This window comes from Ammospiza caudacuta, chromosome 5, assembly GCF_027887145.1.
Source record: "Ammospiza caudacuta isolate bAmmCau1 chromosome 5, bAmmCau1.pri, whole genome shotgun sequence".
Taxonomy (NCBI): domain Eukaryota; kingdom Metazoa; phylum Chordata; class Aves; order Passeriformes; family Passerellidae; genus Ammospiza; species Ammospiza caudacuta.
In genome coordinates this window covers 74,818,104-74,839,646 of record NC_080597.1, presented here as the reverse complement: position 1 = coordinate 74,839,646, position 21,543 = coordinate 74,818,104, and the positions used below count along the sequence as shown (strand labels likewise).

Genomic DNA, 21,543 nt, shown 5'->3' with positions numbered 1-21,543 from the left:
CCAATTCTTTCTCTGATAGAAATTTCTTACTAAAATATAAGCAAAGGAAATGGAGAAAAAAAGAGATTGAGAGGGCATTTATAACACCACTTGTAAGCCCTGATTTTACAAACACTCCTCTGAATGTGTCTTGTGTAAGGAACAGGTTCTATTAGGGAACGTAAATTGTGCAATTGTGTAGAAAATCAGCAGAGTTGGTAAATTCTGAAGCAGTCATCCTGGTTTTTCTGTCCTATATTTCAAATCCTTGCTCTGTTGCAGCCAAGCCCGTGGTGTGCTTACATGTGCAGAGTGCTGAACAGTAGTCTCATCTAAACAAAAAACTTGTGAAGTCAGCCTGCCAGTAACAGTGACATGATATTATTACTTATTTTATTTTATTTTTCATGTGTGCCATCTTGCCAATTACCAGAAGCAGCAATTAGTTGTCTGGGGGGGGAAGGTGAGGTGAACAAGATGGGGAGAGGGAAACCTGATAAACATAATTTTCTAGTGTTACAAAATTCAGCTATTTCTGCTCCAATTTACCTGTGTCCAGTTTCACTGTGGAGCTGAAGTAATCCCTGTTTTTTGTAATGATTATTAGCAAAATAATAATATAAATATGATAATCATATTATTACATGATTATCATTATAATGATTATAATGAACATCGTCCACAGAACTTCTCCTGCTACAGGTGGAGCATGTTTGGATCTCTCTGGAAAATATACTTTGAATTGGGCTAATTCTTTTTTTATCTTTGTTGTCATTGGGTATATTTTTTGGTAGCTTTCAGATTTTCAGAAAAGCAAGATGATTTTTGAGCTCGTTTAATAGCATTGTGTGTGGAATTCCCCTAAAATGTGCTGTTTTGAATAACGCCTGCATTATGCTCAGGTTGCTGAATTTTAACACAACTTCAGGAGCTTCTGCAAAAATAGAGTTGTAAAATGAAGGCAGGTACTGGCCTTGAATAAATGGAATTTTGCCTTGAGGAAACAAGGCAAAATCAAACCGAGGTTCAGAACTAAAACAAGCATTTCCCCGGCTTTTATGCCGATGATTATTTACATCAGCAGAGGAGGGTGGTTTCGGTGATCAGGTGCTGGTGAGACGTGTGTGGAGCAGGAGGATCCTTGTGTTTGGATTATTGGAACTTGGGAGATTTCTTGCTCCTGTGAGCGGCTGTCAGCTCTCCCGGGAGGGACGCGGAGCCTGCGGCCGCCGTGTTTACTTCCAGCAGGAGGAGGAAAAAGACATTTCTGGCCATTATCCGCCTGTGTTTTGTAAACTGAAAGCGCTCTTAATGCTCCCGAGCAGGGTGTAGTTGCTGTATCATTCTGCAGCGACGTTCCCCACCCCTTTATTTATTTATTTTTTAATTTGAGCATAACTTCAGTGTTCGGCTGGCTGTTGATGGGACCATCCGTAGCTCTTGGGCGATCCTTACGTGCTAATTTCTCTGGCTTCGTGGCGGTGCTCCAGGACCCTGGAGGGGTCGGGATTACATTTATCCCATGGGCAGAGAGCAGGATCCCAAATGTGGAAAGCAGCACGGGTTTATTTTCGCTCTGCACAGGAGATCCGAGGGGAGCAGAAGCCGCTGGAGCCGCGGGCTGCGGGCGCTCCGAGGCAGATGCCGGCGGTGCCTCGCTTCCATGGAATGAACGCTCCGCTCCTTCCCAGGCGGTTTTTCCAGCGTTGCCCTCTGCCGGAGGAGACCAGGGATTGCTGTGTGGGCTCCCTGCGTGGAGTGCCTGGCGCTTCCTCGGCAGCTCCGGCTCCAAGAGCCCACCTTCCTCCTGGAGCCCCCGTTCCAGCCGGAGCATCTCATTCCTTCTCTTCTTCTGGAGCCCCTGTTCCACGCAGAGCATCTTATTGCTGCTTTTAAGGAGCCCCTGTTCCAGGCAGAGCATCTCATTCCTTCTCTTCCTCCTGGAGCCCCTGTTTCAGTCAGAACTTCTCATTGCTGCTGTTCCTCCTTCTGGAGCCCCTGTTTCAGTCAGAACTTCTCATTGCTGCTGTTCCTCCTTCTGGAGCCCCTGTTTCAGTCAGAACATCTCATTGCTGCTGTTCCTCCTCCTGGAGCCCCTGTTGCAGGCAGAGCATGTCATTCCTTCTCTTCCTCCTGGAGACTGTTCCAGACAGAGCATCTCATTCCTTCTCTTCCTCCTGGAGCCCTTGTTCCTGACAGAGCATCTCATTCCTTCTCTTCCTCCTGGAGTCCCTGTTCCATGCAGAACATCTCATTGCTGCTCTTCCTCCTCCTGGAGCCCCTGTTTCACGCAGAGCATCTCATTGCTGCTCCTCCCTCCTCATCTCTGTCCGTGGGCATCTGTTCAGGGAACCCGCTGGTTATTTGGATAAACTGAAAGCCAAACACTGGATCCAGCATTGTGGGATCAGCTGCTTCTCCAAAGGTTATTGTCCCGTCGGAGCCACAGCTAATTCTGGCAGGGGGTTGTGCAGCTTTCCCATAAAACAGCTTGCCTTTGGTAATCCAGATGGTTTTAAAACAATATCGATCTAAAAATCAGTATTTTGAATATAAATGCATTAAAATTTGCTTTAAATTTGTTTGGTGTTGACACAGTATGAAACAATAAGATCGGAGCAATTTAATGTACAAAATTTCACTAACACTGCCTGTATCTGCTGTTCTGATCAGCCTGTACTGTAGCACAGCTATATCTTGTGGGTTTTCTTGGTTTTGTTTTTGTTTTGTTGTTTTTTGGGGTTTTTTGTTGTTGTTGTTACTTGTCTGAGGGTTTTTTTTTTTTTTTTTTTCTTGGGGGTTTTCTTTGTGGTTTGTTTTATTTGGTTTATTTTTATTTATTAATAATAACAAGATAATTATTATCAGGGTTTTTTGTTGGAGGGAGTGAAATTTTATTTATTAATAATAACAAGATAATTATTATTGAGGTATTTTGGAGGGGGGGAGATGAAATTTTATTTTCCTTTGTGTTTTTGTGACTTAGGAGAAGGCCTTCTTATTGGTTTTCAAGAAACTGCAGATTGCATGTGTTGCTGGTGTTGATGTGAAAAGGAGTTAAGCAGGGCAGAGCTCAGCTGTCCTATTTCAGTGGGATTTGAGTGGGAACCTCTGTTCTCCCAGTCCTTGTTAATGGAAGTGCTGACATTCCCAGGCAAGTCCTTGCTGAATGTTGGGGACAAAAAAGGCAGAGATGGTGACTGTGGAGAAGCAACCAGGAATTGTGAGCTGAAATGCTATTTATTTATTGAATAAAACTGAATTCCTCAAAAGCAGCATTACTTCAGCAGTGAATGAGTCACATCTATAAGCAGCAATAATTTGTGCTGGAGCCCAAAATTGTGTAATACAGTGGGGGAAAAATGCTGGTAGGGATGTTTGATAGGTTAACCCAGGCCTGCAGCATTGTGATGGGAGAGCAGCATCTGTCAGAGCACTCTTTCAATTACAGAAGCATGGAAAATAGATCCTCATTGTGCAGCCTGCATGGCAGGATCCAGCCCTTTGCTGCTGCACGGAGATGTGCAGTGTGATTCCTGCAGCAGATTTCAGGCTCCAAATTGGAGCTCTCATTGCTCCATTTTTCAGCTTTTTTGTGCCCTTCCCCCTTTCCAGGATATAGTGCAATCCCCTGTCGTTTAAAGACCACCGCTTTCAAAAACAAGCCCTTGTAGCCTTTTCCTGTGAAGCAAATTTCGTGTTCCTGTGGGTAAAGTTACTCTGAGAAGGTTTATGGAAGATTATTCTCCTGGTTGCCTGGATCAGGTAAATAGTATAAACATAATTTGTCATGTCTAATGTTCTCCTGGTCAAGTTCTCTGTAGGATATATCTGGTTGTATTTATCAGTTTTGTTGATGTTCTCTTGTGCAATTACAGAGTACTCCTATATTGTGAAGAGGTTTAATTCTGTTCCAGATGCTATGGGCTGATAAAGTGCTAATGGGTCTTCTGGCAGTTTCTTGTGAGATCAGTTTCCATGAAAAAATTGTATTTACCCAAAGTAAAGTCTGCTTTGGAGCACAGGTTTGTGATGTGCGTACAATTCCTGCTAGACAAGGACTGCAATTTGTTTTTTTTCCTAATTCTGCTACTTCAGAAAAACCTCCCTGGCTAGATGAAAACTGTAAGTCAGCTCTGAGACTTTCAGATGCAGTCTCTTTGGTAGCTGTGTCAACATTAATTATTGTATAGCTCTAATGTTACGTATAAAGCGACACCTCTTCTGGCCTGCAACATTTCTCCTGGGCAAACTCTGCTTGGCTTATTTAGTTTTCATATTTGATACTTAAATCTTTGTAAAGATCTTAAACAATGTTGTTCAGCTGTTCATTGTTCTTTCTGGTAACGTGGACAGATACGCATCATGTTTTTGAAAGAGATTGCAGTGATTCTTTCCCAGTTCACGACTTTTCCCTTGAAATGTTCCTTCATGGTTGTGCCTGCAGTCAGTGTCCATCCTAGGACTTGTTTTCAGGCTGCTGCTGCCTTGCAGGAAGCAAAAATGAGGTGACTAAGTCTGTCCTTTCCCTGCGAGTGGCATTCATGATTTGTCTGGTTTTTTCAGTTGTTTTTCTGCGTTTCCTGCAGCAGAAGGAGACTTTGCCTCATTCCTGAGAGCTAGGTTATCTCTGTGGTTTGTTGATTCTGGATATGCAAAGAAAGAATCTGCAAGAGCAGGAATTCCAGCAGGGAAGGACAGCAGCAGGGAGGTTCTCTGTCCTGAGGTCAGCTTTCCATCCTGATGAGAGTTTTGTTCCCTTCTGCCCATCACTGCCACCAGGGATCCAAAGCACAGGGATGGACAAAATCCATCAGCACTGCTTAAAGCAATGTTCCCATGGATTGCAGCAGTGTGTGGTTCATAACTTAGAGGTTTTTGGAGTAGGAATGGGATTGTGGAGTCATGGAATGGTTTTGATTGGAAGGGGCCTTAAAGATCATCCAGTGCCACCCCCCTTGCCATGGGCAGGGACACCTTCCACTGTCCCAGGCTGCTCCAAGCCCCATCCATCCTGGCCTTGGACACTTCTAGGGATGCAGGGACAGCCACAGCTTCTCTGGGCCAGCTTTCCATCCTGATGAGTGTTTTGTTCCCTTCTGCCCATCACTGCCACCAGGGATCCAAAGCACAGGGATGGGCAAAATCCATCCTGGGCTCTCAGCGCTGCTTAAAGCAATTTTCCCATGGATTGCAGCAGTGTGGCTCATAACTTCGGGTTTTCTGGAGTAGGAATGGGATTGTGGAGTCATAAAATGGTTTTGGTTGGAAGGGACCTTTAAGATCACCCAGTGCCACCCCTGCCAGGGGCAGGGACACCTTCCACTGTCCCAGGTTGCTCCAAGCTCCAAGATCCAGCCTGATCTTGGACACTTCCAGGGACCCAGGGGCCACCACAGCTTCTCTGAGCACCCTGTGCCAGGGCCTCCCCACCCTCACAGGGAAGAATTTCTTCCTGTGAAATAATCCTTCCAGTTTTTTCCTCTAGACTGGGGCCTGTCTAGATTTCCTGTCCTGTGGTTGTAAATTATGTTTTCCTGGTATCTCCACTGTGTATGTTAGATGGATGAAGGTTTTCAGTATATTTGATTTTAAGAATGGTTTTCTAGCAGCCTTTCTTGCATAACTGACTACAGAATGAATTTCCCTGCTAGCATTTAGTTTAAAATGGATGAAGATTATAAATACATGTTTTTTCAGCTAATCTTACTCAGCTGACCCCTCTACTTCTACATTCTGTGTCTCTCAAGGGTTTTGTTAAGTAATATTGATATTAATAGTACCATCTACTGCCGAATCCCTCCTGTGGTTTATAAGAGCATATTTAAGTATTACATTATGTTAACCAGCTTCACTGGTAGCTCAGAATTCAAGCTGTTTGTATTTGCAGTGCTGCTGCTAAGTCCCTCATCTCCTGTGAGTGTTGGAAATGAGATTTGGACCTGGGCAGCAGGGGCGGGGATTGTCCAGCCCCGCAGGGAGAGGGGATGTCCAGAATTCCATCCACAGCCACCTTTGCTCCTGGGGAGTTTGGGGTGTGTGCGTCACTGTCACCAGCACTGCCGAGGAGATGGGGAGGGGATTCTCTGTGAGAATCTCTGATGTCTGTGAGCACAGTGTAGAAACACAGAAGCCCCAACTGGGTAAGATTTAAAAGTCAGAGACTGTGAAGAAGAGACAAGTGGCTAACATAGGGAGACCAGGGTAGAATCATAAAATAATTCACATTGGAAAAGACCTTTAAGATTGAGTCCAGCCATTAACCCAGCGCTGCCTTGTCCACAGTTTAATATAAAAAGTCAAACAGAACTTTCCTCTGTACACAAAAATCAAATTTGAAGAGTTCATTGAATTTCTCTATATTATATCTGCTTATTACTAATTCATGTTCCTAGTACACATTATTAGGCATTTTTTGCCAACTTCAGGAGCCTATCAATTGACTTTTATAAACTCTGTGTTATATTATTATATAATTATTATATAATATAATATAATATATATTATTGGTGGGGAAGATAGCTGTGTATCCATCTGGTAAGATGTTATCTCATGCTCAGCTCCAAGACAAGGCAGCAGTTCTGAGGCTCCCACTTTGCTGTCTCATCTTCCTGCATGTTGGATTTCTTCTGGGAGCTTCCATAATCCTTCCAACTGGCTGTGCTTCCTGTTGATTTGCTTGTTGCTCTTCCTAATGAGCGCTGGTGTTCAACCTGGTTGTGTAAACACAGAAGGGTTTGGTGCCTTTTATTGAAAGAAACTTGGAATTGATGGAGGAATTAACTTCAGGGGTGTCAAATGCCTGCAGCTGTGGTGCAGAAGTTAGTGTAGATATAATGCATGGATCTTAAATTTAGATTTCGTGGAAAGATATGTCTTTGTGTTGCTACTAGATTAATGTGTTGGCCCAAGATAATGCTGTCTTTTGAAGAGCTTATCTTAAAATGTTTAAAAATCTGTTCTTGTGTTTTACCATAAACTGATGTGGTCCAGCAGTCATCTGGCTCACATACTGGAAATATTTTGTTTTTCTTTTAACATGACTCATTACCATGCATTTGTAACTATGGTTATTTTCTCTTAAAGGATTTGTTCTGCCCTTTAATTATCATGTTTTGGGGCATTCAGGTTTGACTTATTACTAATGTAGGAATTCCTCCAGGGACTTCTAGCTTCCAAATAAATGTTTTAGGCTGCTTGCCCGTAAAATTACCAGTCCTTATTACTTCTCCTTAGTCTAAATTAGATCTTCAGTGAGGTTATGTTGCCCTAGTGCATGTGTGAATCTTACAACTTATTTAAGGTGTTAAAAGTGTTGCTTTTGATGTGTTTGGGGGAGTTCAGCTGCTGGAAGTGCTCAGTAGCAGTGGTGTGTGTTTGTACTGATGAAATAACAAGCGAATGGTTGTGGCAGATGTGATTACTGATCATTTGGACTTGAAAAAACATGGAGAAGCATTGTCCATGTATTCCTGTTCTCAATAATATATTCCATCAATAGCTAGTGACAATTTCCCTTTCTCTGTGAATTATTATGTATGTTCTTCTGGTTTCTCTTAAGAGAAGGAATTCTTAAGAGGAAACCTCTTTTTTTTGTTACAGTCAGAGAATTACAATATCTGTTTTTGTTTGCTTTCTGAAGGATGATCTTGCAGTTCCTGTTCATTTTTTTATTGCTAAAGGGGTTATTTTGAATAGCAGAACTTTTGATTGGGTCAGTTTTGTTCATTATTTTTTCAGTATTGGATAATTCTCTTTCCTTACCTTGGTTTCCTGTCTAAGACAGTTATTGCTGATGATGTTTGTGATATTCCTGAGAATTAATGTTAACTGCTAGTAAGAATATTGAACTAGAAATGGTTTCCTAGGATTCTAAGTCTTGTCACTTGATATAGGAAGCCTGATGTTGTATAATTGCTATATAATTTGAACTTTAAAATAATCAAACTCCATCTTAAGGACAGGGTGTTTTTTTACTTCCATTATTGGAATTAGAAGAAAGACTCCAATTTTCAGAGCATCCAGGACCTTAAAAGTCTTCAAATTGCCAGCCTAACATTTTGAAGAGCCATTTCATGCTCACTTTTTAATAATAATTGCAGGGTTTGCCTTATGCCTCTTTGCCTATTTATTGCTCTAATGCTTTTATGACCAGGAACTATATCAGTTACTACCTCTTCAGTCAGGTAAGCAAACAAAGCCTCCAGTCTGCATTCAGTATTGAATTTTCCATTCTCCCAAACTGTGCCTGCCCTGCATTCTTGGCTCAGCTCAGAGCTGGCGTTGCACCTTGCTTTGCCTGCAGCCAGAACAGTTAAACCAGCATGGGGACACAGCGTCCCTCCCTGAGGATCTCTGTATTCCTCCAGAAGCTCTGCGGTGAGCTCAGCTCGCCATGCTGGGCTCTGACTTGCACTTGGAATGGCTCATCAAAGCACAGACATGATTTCAGGAACTGTTCCTAATCGTGTTGCTGTTGTTTGCCGCAGCTGAGGCTGCGCGAAACGAGCGCTCGGCTCGCCCTCCATTTCCTGCCTCACAAACCTCATGGTCCTGCCTTTCATTTTGGAGCTGGGGCTGCCCTGTTCTGGCCCAGGGTGGAGGCTGCAGGTGCTGCTTCTCCTCTCTGCCCTCAGCTGATTCCTGCATGGAATGCTTGAGCGCAGAACATGGATGGAGCGAAGGATGGCGCAGCAGGAGCTTGTCCTCCTTCTTCAGTTCTGGGAGGCAACAAGAACCAGCAGCCACTGCCCTGTGACTCTGACACTGATCTTGGCTGAGAAATCACTCTGAGGCTACAGCTAGTGCTCAATGTCCTTATTTCTTTGGTTTTTTGGGTTTTTTTTGGCATTTTTGTCATCTTAAACTCGGGGCCAGTTCAATCTGCCAAGCACAGAACTTGCATCTGCTGCCATTCCTGCTACCTAAACCCACCTTTCTTTCCATGCTCCAGTGTGAATCCAGTTCCCTTAAGCAGGGCACTCACAGTAATTAGGTGAATTTTCCAGGCAGCCATAAATTGGGGTCATGGTTGCTTTATTTAGCAGGTGTGTCACTCTGATGATCCATGGTCACGTAGTAATGAGCTAGGATTTTTCCTCCTTCATAGTTCCCAAATTAAGGAGCTGTTCACCTGGTGGGAATATGTGTTTTACCCAGGTATATGACTCCACATCTGCTGCTGTAGAAATTCAGCCTACTTTTATTATTTAAGTCTATTTTTAAAGTTCTTTTTGTAGATTTTCCTGGTTCTGCTTTCCTAATTCAGTTTTATCAAAAGCCATAAACAAAAGCCAGGATTACTAGTAGGGAAAAAAACTTTAAAACTCACCCCAACCTGACAAATTTATAATTCTTAGCATCTAAACATATCCACCAACCAAGATCAAGACTAGTTACATGTGAAGAACTTAGTGCAGCCCATGTGTTGAAAAAAAAATTGAATTTTTGCTCTTTTAGCAAGATTTAAAACTGTCCCAGGATATATGGGTGGATTTAAAAAGTGGATGGTGAGGTCTTCTTGGAGGTGTTGCAGCTCATTTGGAAATACTCTGCTCAGTGAGGTAAAGCAGACAGAGATCCTGCAGATGTGAGAATGGAGAAATGTAGAATGTTCTAATCAGTGATATAAGAGCTCATAAGAGAATGGTTACATTTTTGTGTTAATTGGGTAGAAATAATCAAGGCTTCAAATCCAAATGCTTGGCAAAGTTCATTAAAGAAGAAACAACATAAAGAATGGAGAAAGGATTAAACCTGCTTTAAAAGAAGAGGAGATAAATAGAACCTGAAGCCACTCTAACACATGTCAAACAGTGATAAATACATTTCAAATAGTCTTCAGTCAATTCAAATCAGAAAAAGAATGGGGAAGCACAGCTCTCATTGCAGATGGTGGCATTTAACAGTTACTTCCATCCTTTGTGAGGATGAGGAAAGGGTAATTAATGGACATGATGGTTTAAAAGGTGGCTAAGAGGTAGAGAGAGGTGGTTTTGGAAGGGAAGGAAAAGGGGTGGGTTGGTAGAGAATATATGGATTTTTGGTGGTTGGTATGGCTGTGAGGGGTCACATCATCTGCCTGTTGAGGCTTGCCATAATGAAGTTAATATTCAAAATGTAAGAAAATCATTGAAAGATTGTGATATTACAGATACTTAATTATGTTTAACTGTTTAGATATGGCATGAGTGTTGCATTGATCTTTATTTTTAGACCTGTAAGAACCTGATCCCTTTGATCTGCAGTTTTCATTGTTGGGTGGCACTGAGTGAACAGTGAACATGCTAAAAGAAAGAAGCAGTGAGAAACTATTGCTCCTTTTCATGTTGTCATTGTGTGGTGTTTACATGAAGCTGTGAGGTCACTGGCTTCCGGTACCAGCCGCTTCCTGAAAACCTTCTACATGGTACATCTAAAAATGTACTTCTTAGAAAAACTCAGCTGATTGCTGTTTTTCCTTCTTGTGCTGCTGCCTCACCACCTGACTTTTGTTTCTGCTGCAGAGTTTGTGTAGCAGTGCAGGTTGGCGATCCCCTGGAATGGAGGTGATGCTGCAGGAGGCACAGGATGCTCAGAGAGAAATTGGGCTCACAAAACCCAAATCAGGCAGTGGGAGCGTGGAAACAAACACTGACAAAGTATTGATAGTCTCAGGCTTTAGCAAACTGTGAGTCATACATTGGCAAGTGATGCAGTCAGGTTTGAAATAATGAGGTAAAACCAGCATCAGCAAAATTGCTCCGTGTTCCTATTTTCCTCTTGAGTTTCAAGTATGTAAAAAGTAATTAATTACTTGCAAAACCTGTTGAAATTTAATAATTCTGTTTTTTTAATGCGAAGTTCTAATGCTGTTGGTTGTTTCTAAGCTTGTTTGCTTCTAAGATCATGAAACCTAACCATTCCCTCAGAATCGGAGAAAAACAGGTTCCCAAATGCCAGATCTTCATGTCCTTTAAATCCCTGCATGGTTGAGGACTCTAATATGTCCTAGGCAGCCTGTTCTAATGCTCAACAGCTCTTTTGGTGCATAAATTTTCCATAATATCCAACCTAAACCCTCCCTGGTGGAAATTGCAGCAGTTTCTTCTTGTCCTGTCTCTTGTTGCTCAGGAGATGGAAGTAGCCATCAAATTTCTGTAAGACATGAAGGATTTGGCAATAATAAAAAACCCCCAAGCATATATATGTGTGTGTGATAAAGGAAACAGGCAGCCAAGCTTTATTACTCATCACATAGAACACAGTTTTGGATTGTGTGACATTTATAATGTAAGAGAGTTGATTCCAACCAAAATGTGTTCTTTGAAGTGAAATATGGTCCTCATAGAGCAATAGATAAATTAACTAAACTGTGGCAGGTCAGCATGTGTGGGAACCAGGGAAGATGAAAAGCATGTCTGAAGGAAGAATTAGAATTCTGAAGTAGTTTTAATGGGGTTATGTCTGTGGTTTTAATTTTTTTAAACTAGATTAGAAGAAGTGACGTATTTCAAAAGTATATGTATTTCTTAAAAATAACAGTATAATCCTAAAATGCCTGGATGAAATATTAGAGTTGAATATTTTTTCTATTTTGTAGGGATTTTTTTCTTCATAGTAATTAGTTAAAATACTTCTTAAGGCTAATACCTAACCTAGCAGAGTAAAGACTAACTAGAACAACTTTAAAGGAGTGCTTTTATTTATAACTGATCTAAGGGTTGCAGTATATGAAAATACAGACGTTCTGCTGTGAAAATGAGTGTTTGAACATCATGTGTCAGTTTGAAAGTTGAAGATAAATGTGAATTTCTGGGGTTAGTAATACACTCATTAATATCAAATCAGGTTATTCTGTTTGATGACCATGCACAATACACTGCAACTTGCCAGACTTCACAGAAGTGATAACAATGGGAAATTCTTAAATACAAATAGTTCTTAAATTTACGAGCACTTTTAACAAAGTGTGGTTTTAGCCAGTCATCACGCTGTTTTATAACAGCTATAAACTCTGTTTCCAGAAAGACACACTGCCTGTCAACCTAAAGTTGGCAACATTCTGTGAATTTCCATGGTAATTTTATTGGTAATTAGCATTTGTCAATAGCTTGTCTGTCATAACCCTTGCATGTCTCAAACTGTTCTATAGCAGTGAGATTCCTGAAATTCATCTTTGTGGTTTTTGTCATCCCTGTAGGAAGAACCAAGGGTTTAAACTCCCTCAATGTATTCATGTTCACTGTTTTGTTGATATTGGTATTGTAGTATTTTTTTTTCCTCTCATTGTCTGGGTTTTAAACTTGTAGCTGTGGCACCAACATCCTCATCTTCTGGTGTGTATTTTCTTTTGTCCTGAGTCTTGGGGGGGGATGCAGTGTGATCATAAGAATTGCGGGTTATCCCAAAAAGTTATACTGGCTTAAGTTTCAGGTGAACTTTCAGTCTGGTAGAGCCTTTGATGATTTTTGCATTTCTCTGTAGGTTGGTGTTGTCATTCATCTGAAATAATCTGGGAATATCTCTTTAATTGGTTTTTTTCAGTTCTGGGGTGAGTGCATGACCACCTGACAGGTGGAAAAAAACCTCAGATAAAGTTCTGTTTTGGATGAAATGCAATAACCTGTGATAGAAAGGGTTCAGATAAAGTGACCTAAAGCCTTTGGCCTGCAGAGCTGTAGTCCAGCTGCATTGTAGAAATGAAGTCCATGAGTCTTCAGCAGTGATCACACTGGAGGAACATTCGTGTGTATTCACATTTTAAAAGTTTTGTCTTTGGGTGAAACTGGCACACAGACTTAGCTGAAAATTGGGTTGGGGTAACTTAGTTTTCTTTGTTGCTTAAAATCTTAAACCTTGAAGTACTTTGCACTTTGTGTGTTCTTCTGAAATATTAAATTCTTCTATTGGTTTTACATTTGCTTTGCCGTAGTTACTAGTTATCTGTGCATCTTGATTTTATCCCCAGTGAATCCCTGATGCTGAGCTTGTGGGAGCTTTATTTGGGTGAGTAACAGCGAGCAGTATGTGGCTTGGCAGCTGGAATTTCCCAAAATCAAAGCAAAATGAAGGAAATTAGGAGTTAAAGCAAGGACAGGAGCTTGCAGCAGCGGATCAGTGCAGTTTCAGATAGTTATCACTAGGAGGACACACAGACCGTGATATTAAAGAACTAATTGTTTATCTTTTCCTATTAACTGGTTTAGTACTGAAAATTCTGTCTTGAATGGGTGCCATATAGTAATGTGTTAATTAAGATACTTGATTTTACTAGAAATTAAAAAGGGTTGTGTAATGGACAAAACTGGAGTGTGATGACATGAGGAAATCTCCCGGGGATTACTTTGTTGGTGAAGCAGAACACGGATTCTTGAGGGCGTTCGTCTGCCAGAAATAGGTGACATTTAGGTAGAAATTATCCCTTTTTTTACCATTTACTTTACAGCTTTGTGTTGCAAGGAGTTCCTTACACCTTTCTGGGAAATGTTTGTGGTGTTTGCTCTGGTCAGGGCACGGTGGGAGGTGGATCAGTGGCTGGGATTTGATGCGGCGTTGGCTGTAATCTTCATTTAATCTGTTTGTTGGTTTGCAAATAGATTTTCTTTTACTAGTCTATATGTGTTTACTTAGATTCTGATGTACAGTGTCTGTGTCAGGTTGAGTAATATGGAAATTAGTCTAATTGATTTAAATAGTTTGTAGACTGCCCATGTTGCTGAGGCAAGCTGTTACCTAATAAAGACTTTGGAATCTGACTCTTTCTGTATAGAATCATTATTGATATCACACATGCAGACAAAGATGATAACTGAAGCATATGCTTCAAATAAAATGACACGAGAAAATGAAAAATGGTTTCAAATTTGAAGTAACTGAAGGATGCACGGAAATAACACCAGATGGAGAGAAAGAGAAACTAAGACAGAGATTATTAATAAGTGTGGTGCCTTGCTGTGGTATAGAATAGAATCTTACAGACTTTCAGTGTAGAAATCTTGTTGTTACTTTGCTTATAGTCCCTGTGACTTTTACAAAGTGAAAATGCATCATTTCACTCCTCCAAAGTAATAGTCCCTGAGGCTACAGAAAGTAGCACAAGCCAGTTCAAAGTCACTTTGGGAAATGTACTAACAGTTTTGCCATGGTAGATGGTCAAGATTGAACTATATCTTCCTGAAAAATAATATTTCTGGAATGAATGTGATTTTATATCTCTGGCTTCATAAACTATCACTGGGAGACATTTTCCTCAATATTGGAACTTGTTTCTGTAGTTGGATTTTGTCAGACTAAAAAGCAAACCAGTGAAGTCTCCCTTTGATAAATCATATGGTCTGGAACTGTTGAATTGTTGTTTTGTCAAAATTTCTGTGTGGGGACGCACTGCTTCACCTTCCCCTCAGCATCTGTGTCTAACACAGTTTAATTTTTCACTCATTTCTTTGATCTTTGCATTTTACTTTTCCTGCAGGCTACAGTTCCTGTCTATCCATTTGTACTCCCATCAGTTCAGTTGACTTTATCATTATTTTTTGTGGAATCAGTCTCTGCCTTCTAACAAAAACTTGATATTCTGTGTGAGGCCCTCAATTGTTGGAAAATGAGGATCCAGCCTGGTTCCAAACTCTTCTCATCTGTTCTGACTCTATGGACAGGACTGGGAACTCTGCAGATCTCAAGCTTCAGCCTCTTGAGTCAATTAATTCTTCATCATTTGGGCTAAATTGTCAGGGTTTGTCAGGGCACAGTTTGATTTTCTGACCCTGCAGAGATTTTCTCTATTTTGCAGAACTTTCTACAAGTCTGGAGTATGACCTGACTCAGCAAAGTAGTTCTTTTTATTTACTCTGCAAGTTTTAATGACTGAGGCTTCTCAGTCTGTCTTTATGATTTTTAAAAAGACCTTTCAATCACTCATCCTAAAAATAGCCTGGAATACTCTAAACAGTAATTGATGGATGAGCAGAAACGCTGTTTGATGTCATTAGAGGTCTGCACTGGTTTTCTGAATGATCTAATTTGAATTTTGGAAAATTCTGAGCATGGAAGGGGAAGATGAGACCTCATATTACTACGCAGAGGAAAGATGAGGATCCTTTTTAATTTTATGGGGAGAATGAGGATGAGGCTGCAACGCTGAATGTTAAAAATAAGGGTTGGGTTTTGTTGGAGGGGTTTTGCTGGTTTGTTTTGGGGTTTTTTTCCCCCAAAAAGTGGGTGGAATTCTGTGTGCTGAGAAGTTATACTAGATTACTGGAATAAGAGAAGTTGATCTCAGGATGAATAAATATTGAAGTACATTTCTTGTTCATACTACGGAGTAGTTGATGGTTCTGTCAGAGTGTTAACACAGAGAATAATTATAGTAACACAGAATATTTGCAGTGTTGTAGCGAAGCAGATTTGTGATTATTCAGGCCCTTTAAATTAAAAATTGCTTTGTAAGTTTACATTCAATTACACACATCAGTTTGATCAGGTTTTTGTTTTACAAACAGAGATTCTTAACCTGTGACTAAAAGCGAGTCCTGTGGAAGTCATTCAAGGTAATCATTCAGATTTTGAGAGCAATGAAAACAGATCAATACTGACTTCTTGTTCCGTGAGCAGTAGCAAATTAAATCCTCATAAACTCAGCTGGGAGACTGAGGGATGGACAGCTGGGGAGGCAGGATGGAGGGAGGCAGGAGGGGTGGAATCTTCAGAAGGAGCAGTGTGATGGCACCACTGCTGGATTGGTATTTATTTGTAGGATAGCACATGAGGATCCCATGTGCATTTACCACTAGGAGTGTACTCACTCCTCGTGAAATCCCAATTTCTGCAGCCTTTAGGCTCCTCTATGACAGATTTGCCAGACTTGGTGTTTTGCAGCCCCGTGAGGTGTTGCGAGGAGCAGATCAGGGATGAATGAGGCAGCTTTTTCTGCCTTCATCTTCTCAGGTGGATAATGTGGGATGGGGGAAAGGAATTCCTGAACAGGGCAGGGGATGAGGAAGTTTTGACATGCTGAAATAGAGTGTTTATCAGCTGGTTGCCAGAACTGCAGTGCTTTTCCCAAGTTCTTGTAGATTTATTTCCAGAATATACCAAACATGAAGCATCTATTTTGCTCTAATTAGAAGACCCAAAAAAAAAAAAAAAAAAACAGCTAAAGGGTAAAGCTTTTCTTGTCTCCACAATACTTTGGGATTTTTATGCTGTTTTTTTCAGTGACTAATCAGATTTGGTACTTGTTTGCCTTGTTTGGTGCTGGTGAAAAACTCTCTGTTTGGAACACTGTATTGCCATCTTTTATATGGTAAAGGTGGACAGAATCAGATCCTGTTACTGTAGCCTGATTTGTTGTGGTTTCTCTGCAATTATTGCCAATTTCTGCCAGTATAAGCCTAAAAGTAAGAAACCAGTTTTGCATGACTAACAAAATTTTCAAGAAATCATCTGCATTTGGATTTCTGAAAATTCTAAGGATAAAGCAGAAATTTTAAAACTGATCTTACAATCATAGCCAACAATCAAAAGGTTATATCAGCTATTCTCCAGTAGTAAATGTGTCTTTTTTGCTAAACTCAATATTTGGTAATTTCTTCCCTCCTTCTTTAAAATCTTTTTGTCCTTTTTTTGTTTCCACCCTTAAAGCTTTTTTTTTTAAACTAATAATGGTTTTGGTTGCTGAGTGGGTTTTCTGATTTTAAGTGCCACAGGTGGCAGCAGTATTGGGGTGCTGGGTGAGTTTGGGAATGACAAAGAACTGTGCATTGTGTAGTTGTCAATGTTAGAATGTGATCTTTTGTTTTGACCTGAAGGATTTGTTTTTACAGTAAAGCAATTTCTGTGTCTTTTGTGTCTGTATTGTCATGTAAATAGTTCTGGGAGCTGCAGCAGAGGAGTTCATGCTCTCAGGGGCTTTACCCAAATCCATCTGTTGTTTTTTACCCAGATGCATCAGTTTTGATGGAGATGCAGGGTGCAGCAGTCACACACAGTGCCTTGGGTGGCAGAGGAGTGTTTTTACACTTGTTTTTGGAACTGTCTTACGGGAAATGGATGCTGCAGCCCAGTGGAGTTGGCTTATTGAAGATGAAAGGTAATTGAACCAACATGGGATTAAATAAGGCTTTTCCATCTCTCCATGTGACCTGTCTTAGCAGCTTTTAACCAAACAGTGGAAAAGTACAGAGTGTGTCCGTGGCCATTTGGCAGTCAGTTTCTCCAGACACAATTTCCAGGGCCTTTGGTTGTTCCCTTCATTTGCTTTAGTCAGTTTGTTGAATTTGATAACAGTATTTGATGTTATTTGATAACAATATTTGATGTTATTTGATAACATATTCTTCAAGTTTAAATTGAAACAGAGTGGCAGAACAGAGAAGAATGAAGGCAAGGTATGCACTCTGTATAATGTGAATAGCATAGAAATAAAGAAATAAATTTTATAAATTCTTGTGTGAAAATGGTGGCTAGGGTCTGCTCAGTGCACAAGGGCTGGTCAAGTGGGTTTTTTTCCAACAGAAACAGTGGAAACTGATATCTAGAGAGAATTTCCCAACTCCATTTATTCTCAGTTATCTCAGAGCTGTTGGCCACTGAGGGTGAAGCTTGCTCAGCTTGCTTTAACCACAGGACTGATAAATTCCAATGGAATTACGGCTCTGTGTGTCAGAAGATGCCTTGAAATTTCTTGGGAGAGGAAGATGACTGACAAAAATGGATCCTAACAGGAAAGAAAGGATGTTATTCTTGGTATTGTTCAGGGTGTTTTTCTCTTCTGTGGAATACAGTTGGATCAGTAACAGGAATGACAAAGTAGGAGGCTTGGAAGGGAGTGCAGTGATCAGACCTGATAGTGCTTGCTCAAGGAATCAAACCTCTTGCTGACACCAGGTCTGTGTCAGTGAAGTGCAGGTTAAAACAGCCCAGGAGCCTTTCTGGATCTCAATGTGGCAGAGACTCAGTAATAGGTAATTTTCTTTTTGGGTTAGAAAACTTAGGAGTTGATTAATCTTTTTTAAATTTTTTTTTTTAGAGAAAGCATTGAGTTTGCTGGGCATATTTCCATGGGTTTTTAAAATTTTTATTTTGGTATTCTGTTTTGGTTTTCTAACCAAATGCTGAGTAAATTAGTATTAAGTGTTTCAATCTTTCAGTCTTGCACGTTGTTTTATGTGGGTAACAATATTGTCGAATTATAAGACATAGGTCACTGCTCTTTATTGCGAAGGGGAGAAATTGTGCTTTGCTACCTCCATTTAATTTCTGTTTCCTCCACTCACAGCATTCCAGTGCTGTCCATGTGTTGTCAGCATTGATCAAGCAGAGATTGTTCCACAGTGAGCAGCTCAGGCCTGGCTTTTAAAAAAGAAATGGAATTTTCTTGTGTTTTTTTAAAACATGACCATTTAAAGAAGGTTCTTGTCTATCTGTTGTATCCTCTCTAGGTATAAAAGACTGAGCAGTTTCAGGAAATAAAATCAGATGTAATGGTGCATTTATCTCTTAGAAAGATGAAAAATCATCTTTTCAACAGAGGGAGGTTGTGGTAAGAGCAGGAGGGCAGAATGTTTTTGTCCTGAGCATCATTTCCTTGGCTGATGACCATGGGGTCACTGTGTCTTTAATTAATATTCTGAGCTTGCATGTATAATTTTTGATACCAGAAGTGCAAATCTTCCTTTTGCCAAGTGTTTAATTTTTTGGACAGGAGCACTACCTTGAAAGCACCTAGGAGAAACTTAGAGTTGCCAACAAGATGATGAATCCCTGCAGACTCCAGGAACAGCATGTCAGGGAATGACTGATCTGAGCAGGTCACTCTGGACTTTACAGTCAGTGGAGGGATGCCTTAAGAAGTTTAGGATGGGATTCCTCATTTTCTCATGGAGAGAATTGGATTTAGTGAAGTGAATCATAATGGAAGCTCTGCTAGTTCAGGAAGACCTCCTTTACCTACAGGGGTACCTGGACAGCTGGTACTTGGTGTGGACAATTCATATAAATCCCAATATTCCATTATTAGATTGCTGTGCTTTGTTAGAAATAAGGTTTTATTACAGGTGTGGAGTTTTTCTGTGAAAATGTGTAGAATCCAGGTCTTTTGTCTGTCAAAATGACGACAGTATATGCCACAATATGCTTTTGAAAGCACAATCAAAAATTATTAACATTGCACTTCTCCTTTTTTTTAACATGTGTTGATTTAGAGTCTTTCTGGAGTTGTAAGAATTGAGTCAAGCAGTTGGAGGGGAATGTACTGGGTTAGAATAAAATTAGTCTGTCAAGTGTGGATACATAATAGACACCATGGTGCTACCTTGGCCACTGTGTCATTAAAATCCCAGAAATAGTCCTGATGAGTTTTATTCTGTTCTTGTAATCAGACTCTGCAGTGCAGTTGACTACAGTCTTAAAATACTTGTATGGATTGAATAAGAGGTGCAGAATTACAGGGCTGTGCTCTGATGTTCCCAAATAATTTCACCATCTCTGGACAGGTCACCTGCTGTTCAAATAATGGGAGGAAAATTAACAATTGAGTCATGTTGGTGAAATTAGAGATTTTATTGGAAGGTTTAGGTGGGCGCTAAGTGCCCTGCTGAAAGGATGAGGTGGGGTTTTTCCCACTTGGTGCTTGCTTTACACCCAGGTGTAAATGTTAGCATGGAGTAGAATATTGCGGTTGGAAGGGAGCTACAGTGATCATCTGTTCCAGCTGCCTGAGCAACTCAGGGCTTGCTAAGGGGTTGAAGCATCCAGGTCATTGATAAATACATTGAACAGGGCTGATCCTTGAGGAGCACTGCTGGTGACAGTCCCCAGGCACCTGGAACCTCTCTGAGCTCTGCCCTTAAGCCAGTTTGTCACCCAGAATTTGCTCATCCCACAGTGGGACAACTTACCCTAAAGGATGCTGGGAATGCCAAAAGCCTTGCTAAAATCCAGAAAAAACTAAATCCCCTTAATTCCTTGGGGAGTTGACTTTATATAGATAGATATCAAATTATTAACCTTGTGTTGATGGTGCCTGGCAGATATATTCTTCAAAAGACCCTCAGCAGCACCCAGTATAATCCTCTCCATATTTTTTTCCAGGAATTGAAAAATGGCATAAAATAAGGACTGACAGGACTAAGTCTGTCCTGTTTTTGGCTGGGATAGGGTTAATTTTCCCCAGTAGCTGGTGCAGAGCTGTGTTTTAATTCAGTGTGAGAGTAGGTTGATAACACACTGATGTTTTTGCTTGCTGCTGAGCAGTGATTATTCCAAGTCAAGGACTTTGAAATTCCCAGGCTCTGCTGATGAAGAAATGAGTGGGACAATGGCCCTGGACTGGCCAAAGGGATATTCCATACCATGGACATCATGGCCTGTATATACACTGAGGGTTGTTATCCAGGAGTCAGGGGTATTTTGGGATATGCTGGGCTTCAAATCACTGACTGGTGACTTGTGCATCCCTTGTTGTCTCTCTTTTTATTATCTCCATTCTCATTATATTATATACTATTACTATAATAATATTTGACTTAATTTAAATTATTAAACTGCTCTTATCCCACCCCATTTTTTAACTTTTCCCAGTTCTCCCCATCCCCCTGAGCTGGGAGCAAGGGGCTGTGTGCAGCTTAGTTCCTGGCTGGCATTAAACCACAACACTTTTTGGTGTAAATTCTTCTCCAATTATTTTCTGCACAAGTGGATGTCTCTTGCAGATACAGTTTAATTACCGTGGATTATTTTAGGTATCGTATTGATGACATGGGTGAGCAGAAGGAAAGGGAATGGGGTTGTCATGACTACTGTGATTTTTTAAAAAATTTTTTGTGCTTAGATTTAAAAATATTTTTATCTCTAAATTTTTAGGGATAAGTAATATCCTTTGCTGATTTTAAATTACTGGTCATACTTCAGATTCCAGTAATTTTAGCAGAAGCAGTTTTTCAAGACGTTTTTTCCTGGAAATCAGAGAAGGGTGAAGGGAAAGAGCATTCTCTTGGCAACTTATATAAAAGAAAACTGGGTTAGCTTAATACTCACGTAATAGTTGAGTATAACTTACTGTGGTGCTCACAAAAGGGCTTGATTTGTTTCAAATCAAGGGATTTTATGTAGAATTTTTATAGAAATTTTTTTAACTGCTGGTAATTTTTGCTCGAGCTAGTAAATTCCTGGAAGCTTGCAGCTAGTATTACTAACAATAATTTCACTGTTTTATTTAAATCAAAATAATTGTTTTTCCACGAGGAGATTTTGCAGTGCTCATGCCTTACTTGTGGTCAGGAATGAGTTTCTCATGTGGAACTGCTTTACGCCTTTAATTATTTTATAGCAAAGGGAAAACTGATGCAATTGTAAGGTATTTTCAGTCATTCAAAGGGTAAATGAACTTCTTCATGACTAATTAAGTAAATATTTCTCTAATGTACAGGAGTGGGTGTCTTTTTATGTTCTGGGTGTGTTCATTCTTGACCTTTGCATTACTTGGACCATAAACACAGTAATTCAGGGACAGAATTTCAGTGTTTCCAGCATTGATCAAGCAGGGATCCTTCCACAGTGAACCAGGTCTGGCTTGCAAAAAAGAGA

At 40.4% G+C, this 21,543-nt stretch overlaps 1 long non-coding RNA gene across 1 annotated transcript in view; it reads left to right on the top strand.

The window, feature by feature from the left end:
- The first annotated feature begins 16,908 nt into the window (after nt 1-16,908).
- LOC131557992 (uncharacterized) overlaps nt 16,909-21,543 on the top strand; it is a 94,291-nt gene continuing 89,656 nt past the window's right edge. Inside the window, exon 1 of the long non-coding RNA XR_009274773.1 lies at nt 16,909-17,047. This is a non-coding gene — a long non-coding RNA (uncharacterized LOC131557992). The remainder of the gene's footprint in view (nt 17,048-21,543) is intronic.